This window comes from Schistocerca serialis, chromosome 2 (assembly GCF_023864345.2).
Source record: "Schistocerca serialis cubense isolate TAMUIC-IGC-003099 chromosome 2, iqSchSeri2.2, whole genome shotgun sequence".
NCBI classification, from domain to species: Eukaryota; Metazoa; Arthropoda; class Insecta; order Orthoptera; family Acrididae; genus Schistocerca; species Schistocerca serialis.
Window position 1 is genome coordinate 205,171,005 of NC_064639.1, and position 12,923 is coordinate 205,183,927.

The 12,923-nt window shown below is 40.6% G+C and overlaps 1 non-coding gene across 1 annotated transcript; it reads right to left on the reverse strand.

Moving 5' to 3' along the window:
* Window positions 1-7,848: 7,848 nt before the first annotated feature.
* Trnas-acu (transfer RNA serine (anticodon ACU)) lies at window positions 7,849-7,920 on the reverse strand. The gene has a single exon. It is a non-coding gene; the product is annotated as a tRNA-Ser (tRNA).
* Between the last annotated feature and the right edge of the window lie 5,003 nt (window positions 7,921-12,923).

A 12,923-nucleotide genomic window follows, 5' to 3' on the forward strand; every position in this document is an offset into this window, starting at 1 on the left:
ATCCAGAACAGAAATGTGAGTACTCTTGCAAGGTTCTTGCTGGATGAACCTAACCAGATTTGAAACCATGCCAGGTAATGATCCAGGAGCCCCTCTTGTTGTCAGCTTTGCAAGTGAATCCCATTCACAGTTGCTACATTACATCATTGCGGCTGTTGTCACTGATGCGATCAACGGTGTGCTGAAGTTCGCACCCAGTGAAATTCGCACCCAGAAAATAGCGAGGAAAGGTCCTCTAATATCTCCGTCCGATCGCCGCCCGGCAGGTAGGAGAGCTCGAAGGGCTTATTTTACGGCAATGTGTGGCCGCAATATTGTTGCCAGAAAATTGCTGCAACGCATCAATGCCCAGGCCATATCGGTCTCAGTTCTTGTCTGTATGTGTTTGCCTTTCACTCTCAGCCTCTTTATTTTCTTCCATAGTCGACAGTGCTGCTGTGTCAAGTCACCTGAAACATCATTTTTTCGTTCTTGGAGAATAGGTTTGTCTCATAAATTACACGAACCACTGCTCCAAGAATACAGATGCAGCTACAGGTATGTAAAACTGGGCAAACGAGACAACCAACGAGAAATCCATGAACGTGATAAATACATTTACAACTAGAGCGAAAGAAACAGAAAGTAACGTATACAAAGAGCGAATTCTGAAAAAGGACGTTCTCACTGTTACCGTTTTAGAAGATCTGCACTACTGAACAGAAATTTTATTCTACATAGCTTATTAAGACGCCTGAACGCTTCTGAAGCTTCATCATTCGTTTTAAATGAGCAACAATTTGGCAGCTGCTACTAATTTATTGCGATGGTTGTATACATTACTTTGCACGCACCTTAACTCTGGTCAGCTCTGGTCTACTACTTTCATAAATTCTTTGAGCCCATCCACCTAAGCATCAGAAATACCTTGTACCAAGAAGAATATAGATGAGAAATGAACTTTAAAGAGATAAAATTTGTCAGTGCGTCGCGTCTGGAAGCTCAAAAATGTGGAAGAAAAGACATTTTTAAACATTTACAACAAAGTTGCTAATAAATTATTTACTGTTGGTTGACAAGTTTGGGAATTCGCCCATTTTCACAAGCCACGTCTTACACAGAACAAAATTTGTGACGAGTGGATACGTTGATTGTAGCTAATAAAGGTATCATAAATAATATGGTTCGTATTTTGTATTTAGGATGAGTTTGGTGTGGACAGTTCTATTTATGTCACCACACTCGAATATATCTCCGATCTGCGTTCGAAGATGTCACAATTGTATTTACACCTTACTGTAAGATGTTATGTTAATGTATGTGCAATTTTTTTATATATATCTGTGTGTGTGTGTGTGTGTGTGTGTGTGTGTGTGTGTGTGTATAAACTTGTTGTACCTTCATTACCCAGCATCCACGTGACAACGATATTTTATATGCAGTGAAAAATTTATTCTCATTGGATTACACTGGCTTATTTTGTTGCAGGAATTATAGCAGATTTGATAGAAACACACTCGACACCAACACTATTTATAAAGTAGCCAAAACGTGACTATATAATTATTCTGGCAGTTAAAAAAAACGAATGTAATAAAGCCAACGTTGGACAGACGTGAAACGACTGAAATTTTCGAAAACTTATTTTTATCACCATCTGTAAGACAAATTTCTCTCGTTCCAAAAAATGTTTTTTGTATCTACTTTTCAATTGTTGATTTGGTCTTAAACGCTCTTTGAACAAGTGTTTGCGAACCAGCTACGCTCGTATGACAGGCGAGGAATATCACCTTAAACATTTCTTGTCTGCCACAGTCACGGAAACAATAAAGCCAATATACAGGGGCGTTGAAAATACAAAATTACTTAGCACATGACTACATGGCCATACACCAAACTCTAATGAGAGTTTCAACAGCTGCGTGTGGCAAAGGGTACCAAAAACAGTTTTTGTTCGATTGACAGTACTCAGGTGTAATAGATACTGTCATCTGTTTCAGTGATGATGTAATTAGCAAGACAAAACTAATGGACAAATTAGGCATCCACCCAGGAAGTAATATGATAGCCGTGCTGAATGCCAAGTTGTCAGCAAGTAACTGAAGCTGAAAGGATTGCGAAAGTCAGCACTAACGATCCAGAGTAAGGAAAAGATTCCTGAAAATGTCTACAGAGGATGAAGAAGCAACCGGCCAGCAGGAATAATGCTGGTGGAATATTCTTAGAGAGGCATACGGTGAGTTAAAAACATTGAGAACAATCTTTTCTCATTTTCTCGAAACTACATTTTCAGGACATTAGGTACATACATCTTCCCAATTATTTGAGCTATGTCCACCAAATTCCTCCATAGTGAACCGTCTATTATACAGAATGTCGTCTTTCTTAAACTATAACACACAATTAAATAGCTTTCCTTGTACAGATTCAGTTGGTATCATTCATTGTTGGTACAGAATCGCAGCTTCCTTCGCATTGTACATCAAGAGTAACACGCCATGAAAGCGAGTAGTAGATATGCAGCCCGTTGAACTCCAGGTCCCTTAAAACGAGAGATACGGGATACATAACCAGAATCGAAAATAACCTTTCCATTTCCAGCACAGAGAATAATACACACTCCACTGAAAATATCGAGAGAAATTTCACTACTTTACAGACGTCTTCAAAGACCAATTGATGGACATGCTAGAAGAAATACCTGTACAAATCTCCATTCACACGTCTAAACTCACAGAAGAAATATTAAATCAACAAACAGCGCAGCAGAAAAATCATAGAAAATTTCCACAGCAGCTTAATCAGCATATGAAAGGCACTACACCATGCATTAATTATCGAATACGCGATTATAACGATTCATAGAAACCTTCAACAGTTCCATAATCAGCATATGAACTGCGATCTATACGGTGAGAATTATTACAGCAGAATATTATTGTATGTAGATTTCATTGAAATACAAATTAAACAATACGTCTGCTTTCAAATAGTGCTGAAAGGAAATGAAATATTCATTGTACAACTGTGATGTGATGGAACACTGCTTTACACTGTTTATAGTCATTGATCATCATACAGTCGCGAAGTAAATTGAATACATCAAAGACTATATAAGACATAACATAATTAGTTGCATCAACATCTGTCAATATTGTGATAATGTTTAGGATAAATAAACCAGCGTGACGCACAGTGTAGTTCATTGAGGAACTTCTCCATTGTATATAAAATATCGTTGTCACGTGAATTACATGATGCTGGGTAATGAAGGCACAACAACTAAGTAAAATATATGTTATACAGATATGTTCACATAATACATAACGTGCAACTACAACTGTGACATACTTTAACGCAAATCTGAGATACATATAAGTGTTATGACATAAACAGAACTGTCCACACCAAGCACATCCTAAATACAAAATACGTAAGTAGTTACCATATGAACGATACTATTACTCGTAGGCCACATTTATTATCCTCATTCGACCCATCGAATCATTACAAATTTTGTTCTCTATAACAGGTAGCATCTGAAAATAGGCAAAGCCCCAAATTTGTTAGCTAAATAACTAGCAGCTGTGGTAAATATTTTTAAAAATGTATTTTATTCAGATCTTGAAAGAGGAATATCAGACCTCTGTATCAACCTCCACTAGTCCAAAACTGGATGGTTGCAACTCGTATATAGTAGATAATAGTGGTATTGGTTTTACCAATTCTTGGACGAATTACTTTTAAACGATATATTCGAAATCGGATTTCAGCATTCTGGAAAAGGTATGTTAATATCAGTTAAAAAGCTAAAGTTTCGGAAGCAGTTCGCCTGCTTTAAAAAAGAACGCTTCCATGATGCCCTATTTCTTTCGTTATTGCTAATTTTTTCCTTGTGGAATGCAAATGTAGGAGAGCTCCACTCACATCCACTATCTTGCTTTCGTTCATTACGCGGTCATAGCGTGGCTCATGTAAACTCATTTGCCTCAGAAACGTTTTGCTACAAACATTGCCGAGAAACAGTAGCCGGCGATGTTGCCGTACATTTGGCTGTAATTCGTGTGGCCGTGATATTGCCAGACACCACTGCCGGCCTATATTGTCACCAACAGCCAATTTTTACAGTCCGTATAAACATTCTTTTACGTGGTGTACAGGTGAAGGGGACTGGTGATGTTCGAATAAGATTCGTAATGTCACACTACTTATTATGAGGAGTGATTATTTTTTCTGCTAGAAGATTTGTACTTAGTTCTATATCTTCAGAGACCACAATCGAAAATAGGAAGACCTATTTACAAACACAGAATTTAAAGATACAACCGCTTTTACTTCACAAAGAATACTTTAAAATAAACATAAAGGAAAATATGGCTCCAGCCGTAGATGAGCATATGGTACATATAATGTATCTAAGATGCGTTGTCATACTAACTAAAAGTCCAGGGTTAGGCACGAATATAGGTGAAATTAGCTGTACACGGCTTTTCACGTCAAACCTATCGCTACATACACGCAGCCCTTGTACAGGGCAGATTCATCTTCGCACATTATGCTACAACGCATGTTATGTACTTTACATATACATTATATACCATCCATATTTATTTTATGTTTATTTTAAAGTATGCTTTTGCCAAGCAGAAGAGGTACGATTTTAAAATTATGTGTTTGTAATTTTATATATATGTTTTACATTGTTTCTGGAGGTGGACGACGTTGGCCGATACAGGTCATATGAGAAAATTTTGTGACTGCGTCAGAGAGAAAATAAAAAAAAAAAATCCAACAGGCAATCATGGTACTCCACATGTGAAACATCGTTTCTTATAGGAAGTGATAATGTTGTGTCTGTGGATTTTTCGTAATAAACAGGCCCCCATCACACTTTATGCAGGGTTTGGAGTGGCTAAATGGCTAGAGCAAACTGTCATTTACGCGCGTTTAAAATCAGGTTTTTTGTATTTTTTATTTTTTTATTTTTAAGTTTTTAAATTTTAAATTTTATTTTTAAATTTGTAGGCTACTATGACTATTTACATTCTGTACGTTCTTTTTATATACATCGTCCAAAAGTAACATATGGCTTCATTCAAATTTTTGGACATAAGAGATTGCTTTCAAACAACCCTTGATGCAACCATCTTCTGCATACTTTTCAACTATTTTTTTTTCCAGCCTTTCATCAAGTTTCGTATAAGTTGTTTTCTTTCGTTTGCCTTCCACACTTAATTCTGACCTCATTAATGCATACTCCGGCTTCTCTGCTTCTGTCTTCATACACTCGATCACGTCTTTAATTTTTGGATTCGGTTTTCCGACAAGATTATTCATTTTGTTGTGGCAAACCTTCAACAGCATTGGCGGTACGATGGCGCCGTCTGTAACAGTTTCAAAGACGTATCGGGTTTCCGTCGTTCTGCAAACATCTATTACAAAATAGACGAGAAACTGAGAAAGCTTGGCGGCATTCGGTGCTTGTGCATGTATCACGAGCCAGCCATTGTAAACACCTTCAGGTCGAAGGAACCCCAGAGCAACACACATGCGAATTTTCAGCCTTAATTCGTCGTTTCCTCTGTATTCGCAAGCAAGTCTCAAGTCTTGCACTTTCCTCCAGAGAGATTTCTTCATATAGAAATGACAGCCATGCACTTGAACCGACGGAATCACAGCTTTTTGCGCAGAAATCGCAGCTGATTGGAAATAAAGTGACATTATTAGATTTCCATTCTGGTACATTATCCACAACATCACGAAAAATACGGATATATGTTTCTTTTCCTTTGTTTTGTAATCATTCAAAAGCCACCGGATAGATTTTTGTTTCGTACTTTGATCTTCCAAAGTCTGCATGAACAGTATATTTGTGAAAATTGCTTGCTACAGCATTTGTAGGTCCCATCCATAAAAAAGTCTTTTTTAGTCTTTGGAGCCAATCTTCCTGTTTTCCGATAAAAACTATGATCCTATCTCCAAAGCTATCATCACTTAAGAGAAAACTGCTGCGTCATTCATGGTTAGTAACTCTGTTTGAAGATCTACTCCTCGTCGTGTTTCTGGCTCTTCCTGATTGCCGTGTGACTTGGCCCGGTGTATGTATAATATCCTATTCATTTTTTTGCTGTTCTGGCATTTCGGTAACAAAATCATATTATCGACTGTGGAGGTCGCCAAACTCTTCGGTATATATTGTAGAAATCGCAGTCTCCTCCTCTCGTGATCTCTTCTTCGCCTGATTCAACGTATTTTTTACTTCTAAGCGAGCGTCATCCGGTGCCCCACACTGATGCTCATTTGACCTAAGTACGATTCAGTTTTTGGTCTTAAGCATTCCTCTGCAATACGTCCGTCGATGTTTCGAACAGCGCCATATCACAGTCCCGTCTGCTTTAGTTCTCTTCACGAGATGCGAGTAAACATCATAGTGGGCACATGGTTTTCTGTGGGTGGTTGTTAACAGTTCCATATCGAACGTATGAGCACACGGAGACACAAGGCGAACGAGCTGAACACTCCGGGAGTTACTCACACTGACAGTGACTCGCCAAGCGGCCAGTCACTTGTGTGGACAAGGGCTTCCCGAGTGCAAGTAGGCCGTGCCGAACGGGGATCGTTTCCGGTGGATGACAACTTCTGAGGGCGCATGTAGCCTGTGCACTTGAGCAGGTAGCTTCCAGCTGGCTGGGTGCGATTTTCACGTATCCCGTGATCAACACCCAGGGTAGGAGCACTGATTTATTCGGATCTGCACATCCACCTATTCAGAATCTCATACAGAGTTCGCCTGGCACTAGAAAATGCTCAGCATTCAAATGGAGCAAATTCGTTGTTAATCAGGGAACTGAATTATCGCCTGAGGACAATGAGGCATCTCTCACTTCTGATGCTTTTCAGCGAAGCATTGGCTTCTCCAAGACTTTTGTAAAGACCGAACTCTCAGAACAGCTTTTAAGGAAATGAGGCTCTACTCTTTGTGACCTACTGATATCTTGATAGAATCTATAAGTTTACAGAAAAGGTAGACGTTTGACATTCAGATTACAAGTCAAGAAGTATTACTTTCAATAATTAACTTCGTGTACATTACACAGTTGATATCCTGTGAAAGGGCACTGCCGATTTCCTTGCCCATCCTTCACTAATCCGAGCTTGTGCCCCGTCTCTAATGAACTCGCCGTCGACGGGACGTTAAACACTAATTTCCTCTGTCACAGTTGATAGTGGATACTGTGACACTGTTCATAAATGTACTCGAGATTTGGGGTATTAGGGAGTGTAGCTAAATCCTGATTGCACCTTGGATCTATTTCATGGTGTAATTTATTTCTGCTGTGTCCACTGACATTTTGAGAGTGACTTAAAAAAAAAAGCTATATTAGCGTCTCAGACTTCAGTGCGGAAGGACTCAGGTTCGATTCCCAGTGCCTTTGTTTTTTTTCTGAATTAAGTTTGGAACGGGATCCTTGCAACCTCGGAAGGCTAGATGAGGATCTGCTTGAATAAATAAGTCCCTGCACCATCAGGATTAACTTACTGCAAGTGATGACTGAAGGGATTTGCGAAATGCACTGATCAGTTGTCTCACGATGACAGATCGCTCCTCGCACTGGTTTGCAGGCAGCTGTCGGCCAGTCGGAACAGACCGAAAACCTAATCTGTTGTCCAAGAAGGGGCGAATCAGCTGTAGATAAAAATGCTCTTAACTCAGGTTCCAATCACAGAAAAAGTTCCAAATAAATACAAAAACAGAAGGTACATAAACATTTTTTTGGTGGAAAATTTTAAAAATCTTTAGTATTTTTGATATGACACTTTAAATATAATGATGTGTGCATGCAGACTGAAACTACGAATAAAAATTTGTATCAAGGCTGGGGTTCGAACCCAGGCCTTATGCTCAGTAGGCAGAAGCACTAACCGCTATGCCACCCTGGCACGTTGGCTACACACAACTGCAAGGGCTGCTACAGCACACCTTCGTCCTCAGTCCAAATTCCCGTTCATGCCTCAGCCCACTAGATGTTCCCACCAAACTCGAACATCATTGTAGAGGCCTTCTAAAAGTATTGTAATAGCACCTCAGTATCGAACGAAATGGGGCATCCTACCTGACACCCAGGCACAGGTATTTTAACCAAATGAAACTATATGGCTCCGAAGATCTTTCCAAGTCACAAGAATATATATATATATATATATATATATATATATATATATATATATATATATATATATATTTATGTATAGTGGTCCATCTGAAGTTTTGGATGAGATTATCTTGAAAACTATACATCGGGTAAAAGTAGTGGGTAAGACAAATTCATAAGCTCAGAGGGAGACATCAAATACTACACGTGACCCCCAGCCCCCGCCCCCTTGGGTGCGGCGGGAAGCAACTTGTAAATCTTAAATGAAAACACCCATTTTTTATTGCCGATTCGGATTCTCCACAAAAAAGTAATCAAGTCTTGTCTGAAAAATTTTTCTAAACCATTGACAGATGTCACTGAAAAAGTAAAATTGGGGAAGAAATCTGATTTATTTAGAATCATCTGAGAAAGACGCATCAGATCGAAAAAAATGTGCACCAATTCTTTCGTTACGCCAAATTAAGCTATTTTTGTACAAAAGTATCCTTTCCGCCACAATTTTTAATGAAGGGAGGCGGAATGGTATTAAAATATCGTTAGGGAACTCTTCACAATTGTATTACTCACCCGATTGTGGCGCTACCGTGGCCAAACTGCAAACTATGGCTCAGTATGCAGTCGCTTACGTCATAGATGGTTGAGACTTGAAAATGTCTCCGGAACCGTGTAGTTTCATTTAATGATCACTGACTATAATGTTCATTCTGCTGTAGTATGTATGGAGAAGCTGGCGATGCATGAAAATGTCCTTGATGCAGGCGTAATGAAGAACACGACTGTAGATCCTTGTGAAACCACAGGTAGCTACTAAGTCATTGAGTGGGAGGAATGGGAAGGGAAGAAAATTGAAAGATAGTGCGCCGGCCGAAGTGGCCGCGCGGTTCTGGCGCTGCAGTCTGGAACCGCGAGACCGCTACGGTCGCAGGTTCGAATCCTGCCTCGGGCATGGATGTGTGTGATGTCCTTAGGTTAGTTAGGTTAGTGCGAGGTAGAGTGATGCAACTACTGCTGGAAAGAAGGGTGCTTAAGCCTCGGGACGCATTTCCTCATTCAGTAGTGGGATTTGGCTGAAGTCCCGCCGAAGGAGGATGGATAAGGCATGAAGGTGCTTGGAAGGGCGGGGGGTATGGACGTAGTGGAGCAGCAGGCTACTGAGTTGGTGAAAAGTGTGTAGGGTATTGTGTGCCGGGACTGGGTTTCGCGGTTAATGAATTGGGTCCGAAGGGGCTCCGAGAAGTGAAGGTGGTGTGGAAAGTACACTGCCTGGCTAAAAAAGTGGAGCACCCATAAAATGTGGCCGGATTTCAGTATAGCAAGTGAGTATTTAAATGATTAGAATTTCAATTCTCTGTGACGGATATAAACGGCCACTAGACAGTATTAGTGTTTTTCGTGTTTAATGTTACTACGAAGCCTGGTAGGACATATAAGGGGCATGAACAGCAGCACTTGAACACTGAGAATGTTAAAGTGAACGTCCTTGATCAAGTTTACACTAACCTAAATGAATGCGCACAAGGTGTGGTACGAAAAACACCCACGAAAGAAGACAGAACCACCGCCGGCATGTATGAAAGGCTGCATACTTTGTGAGTTAAACACCTCATTGCGTCGTACGAGCACTGGACGCCTTGCGTAATTTGATCATTTGACTGGTCAGACCACATTCTACAGCTCCAGTCATGTTCTGTCCGGTTTCTGTATTGCCTAATACACTCCAAACGTGCGCTAGTGTATGCCGCTGCCAATAATGGCCTTTTGTGAGGTACCCGAATCCAAATGTCTATTGTATTCAGTTCCCTTCCGTATTGTTTTCTCGGAAGGTGGTCGAGAGGGACTGCATCCATTTACGGTACAAATTCTTTTCTGTTTCGAAACCTGTTGTCACTGACAAGGAATGACACTCGTCTCTGTTCCATCTCGGCTAGGATTTTGTGCGACCACTGTTCCTGCGCCTGTTAAATGGTTGCCAGTGATACGAGATTCCTTGTAGTCAAGTTGAAAAGTCTGCTTTGGAACAATGTCGGGTAACTTGATTTACGGTGTGGCCATGGAAACATCCAAACGGGATAGCTCTTTTTTGGCCCACTGTCATATCTTCACGTCGATCTATGTTACTGTGTTCGTTCCAAACATACAAGTGAGACATTCACACCTCATCACTACCACGACTTACGTAAGCCGTGGAGGGACACGGGACTGTTTGGTACCAATTCTATACAATGCGAAGCGTTCCAAACAGGCAGTGTCTTCTTTCGAGGGGAAGATTAATAGCTTGTCTCAGTGAGTTTAGACAATGCAATCATATTAATTCTTATTAAACTGTCATACCTTTTGAAACTTCTGATACCGATACTCCGACACCTTTTGTAACGCTATGACGTTATCGAATATTTGGTGTCAAGGCCGATGACATAGATATCGAACGGAAGGGGTGATACTTACGAGGAGAACACGGCAAGTGTCCTAACCCGATTTCTCAAAACTTCGCTCAATGGAAGGGTGGTTCAAATAAGCGAAAATGTGTCTCGGCTGATCCGTGAATACTCGACCATTTCAGAAAAAAAAACACGATAAAAGTTTTCAAGGTACTTTATGGGCATTTTGGCAAGTAAGTAGTTCAATCGAACCAGGGAGACAGTGGCTAGCGTTGCGGCTTCACACTTCTGTGTCCTGTGTTCGAAACCCTATTATTCTTATTTTTCCTGTATCTACCTATGTCTGTAGATGATCACTACACAAACATTTTCCAGTGCATATTGAAATAATGTTATCCTTATTTGTCTACTAATGGTAGATCTGGCGAATGAATTAAAGTAAAACAATAAATGAATGAGACAATTATTTGAAAATGTTTTCGTTGAAATTCCTGTAGTTTATCTGGATATGTAATGAACTGCAAGCGCAAGTTTTCGATAAAGTTGTCCTTCATGCGTTGTTTGCCGCGAAATTATATCTAACACATGAAATCTTCAGCTGTGTTAACGACGTTTCTTTCCCGTGCGAGATTCATACGAAGAAATGTCAGTGTGGCAAACCTACCTTCGGGCGATGCTCGTAGTGTCCGGAATTTCTATGTTTAGAATGCGTCTACGATCCGTATCATCCAGGAGAATGCACCAAAACTTCCTGCAGAATTAACATAAAAATAAGAATTATGTAAGAATTGATATAAGAATGAAAATAAGAGTATGACAGTTACAAAAAAAAAAAAAAGATTTTAGCCCTTGAAAATACCATACACACACACATTATACAGGGTGGTCGATTGATCGTGACCGGGCCAAATATCTCACGAAATAAGCATCAAACGATAAAACTACAAAGAACGAAACATGTCTAGCTTGAAGGGGGAAACCAGATAGCGCTCTGGTTGGCCCGCTGAATGGCACTGCCATAGGTCAAACGGATATCAACTGCGTTTTTTTAAATAGGAACCAACATTTTTTATTCCATATTCGTGTAGCACGTAAAGAAATATGAATGTTTTAGTTGGACCACTTTTTTCGCTTTGTGATAGATGGCGCTGTAATAGTCATACACATATGGCTCACAATTTTAGACGAACAGTTGGTAACAGGTTTTTAAAATTAAAATACAGAACGTAAGTACGTTTGACCATTTTACTTCGGTTGTTCCAATGTGATACATGTACCTTTGTGAACTTAACATTTCTGAGAACGCATGCTGTCACAGCGTGATTACCTGTAAATACCACATTAATGCAATAAATGCTCAGAATGATGTCCGTCAGCCTCAATGCATTTGGCAATACGTGTAACGACATTCCTCTCAACAGCGAGTAGTTCGCCTTCCGTAATGTTCGCACATGCATTGCTAATGCGCTGACGCATGTTGTCAGGCGTTGTCGGTGGATCACGATAGCAAATATCCTTCAGCTTTCCCCACAGAAAGAAATTCGGGGACGTCAGATCCAGTGAACATGCGGGCCATGGTATGGTGCTTCGACGACCAATCCACCTGCCATGAAATATGCTATTCAATACCGCTTCAACGGCACGCAAGCTATGTGCCGGACATCCATCATGTTGGAAGTACATCGCCATTCTGTCATGCAGTGAAACGTCTTGTAGTAACATCGGTAGAACATTACGTAGGAAATGAGCATACATTGCACCATTTAGATTGCCGTCGATAAAATGGGGCCAATTATCCTTCCTCCCATAATGCGGCTCCATACATTAACTTACCAAGGTCGCTGATGTTTCACTTGTCGCAGCCATCGTGGATTTTCCGTTGCCCAGTAGTGCATATTATGCCGGTTTACGTTACCGCTGTTTGTGAGTGACGCTTCGTCGCTAAATAGAACGCGTGCAAAAAATCTGTCATTGTCCCGTAATTCCTCTTGTGCCCAGTGGCAGAACTGTACACGACGTTCAAAGTCGTCGCCATGCAATTCCTGGTGCATAGAAATATGGTACGGGTGCAATCGATGTTGATGTAGCGCTCTCAACACCGACGTTTTCGAGATTCCCGATTCTCGCTCAATTTGTCTGCAACTGATGTGCCGATTAGCCGCGACAGCAGCTAAAACACCTACTTGGGCATCATTTGTTGCAGGTCGTGGCTCGTGATTGACGTTTCACATGTGGCTGAACACTTCCTGTTTCCTTAAATAACGTAACTATCCGGCGAACGGTCCGGACACTGATGATGTCGTCCAGGATACCGAGCAGCGTACATAGCACACATCCGTTGGGTATTTTGATCACAATAGCCATACATCAACACGATATCGACCTTTTCCGCAATTGGTAAACGGTCCAT